The 1,053-nt window shown below is 35.7% G+C and overlaps 1 pseudogene; it reads left to right on the top strand.

Moving 5' to 3' along the window:
* Nucleotides 1-852: 852 nt before the first annotated feature.
* LOC115284598 lies at nt 853-1,020 on the top strand (annotated as a pseudogene).
* Nucleotides 1,021-1,053: the final 33 nt, after the last annotated feature.

Genomic DNA, 1,053 nt, shown 5'->3' with positions numbered 1-1,053 from the left:
TGTCTTGAGTTTTTGGCAGTTGGGAATCATAATCCAGACAAGGATTTATTAATAACCATGTTCTATATGTTCTAGAACTGTCCTGTTTTATTGGGCTCTAATTAGTAATGAGTTTATTGTTTGTGTACTGTGTACCCTAGTATATATATATAGCTTAACTTGCTGCATAGACATGTTATTGAAATCTTTTGACTTTTTCACAAATATGTAAATAAGTCTTGCCAGAGTATCTTTGTTTTTAAATATCCTGAAATATAAGTGTCTTTGAAAATCTGTAGCTCTGAGATCTACAAAAAGTTTATAGCTTTATAGACTGCTGCCGTCCAAATATCCTAATTTCTTTCTATATTTTGCTTCTTGTATCAACATCAGACTATGGAAATTGAGTTAAAGATAAAAGTGCAAGCTTGCCCCCTCCTCACACGGCATTAAGGTGAGACCAGGTGCCGTCTGTAAACCCCAGGTTGCTTTTGCTCACAAATACAAATGGAGTTCCACCTACTTAATTCCTGTGTATTCTCTGAATACATTTGTATTCAGTTCTGAAAGCTCTCACGTAAGCTATAACTCTCACAGTATTTCGCTTTTTTACTTCTGCTGAATACGCAAAGGTCTCCTTGAAAACAGAGCAGATTGGATTACTGTTTATCTATGTGGGCACCCTATCATATTTGAGATTTTTTGGATGCTTTGGGTCCAGGGATATGTGGCATTTGGAAGCTGTCAAACTACAGCGATTCTCTAGTACATTCTAATTAGAGTTGTATCATCAGCTCCCAAAATATTTAAATCATTCCTCCTATTCCTTTTACCTCTTAGGTACATATTCCGTTATTTAAAACAATCTCCTCAATCGCTTCTAGGCCTTTTAGCTAAGATCAAGCGTAGTATCTGTTCTTATCAGTTTAAAACAATCTCCTCTTTTCTACTAGTTTGAAGGACTAGTGTTTTAAGCACTTGTTTCCATTCTGAACCTGATATAGGTCAGTGAATATCAATACATTTAAAATAAAAATACATAGTGGGGAACCTGGGTGGCTCAGTCGGTTAAGC

This window comes from Suricata suricatta, unplaced genomic scaffold, assembly GCF_006229205.1.
Source record: "Suricata suricatta isolate VVHF042 unplaced genomic scaffold, meerkat_22Aug2017_6uvM2_HiC HiC_scaffold_11333, whole genome shotgun sequence".
NCBI classification, from domain to species: domain Eukaryota; kingdom Metazoa; phylum Chordata; class Mammalia; order Carnivora; family Herpestidae; genus Suricata; species Suricata suricatta.
Note: the sequence above shows the minus strand (reverse complement) of the source record. Positions and strands in the feature narration are given on the sequence as shown.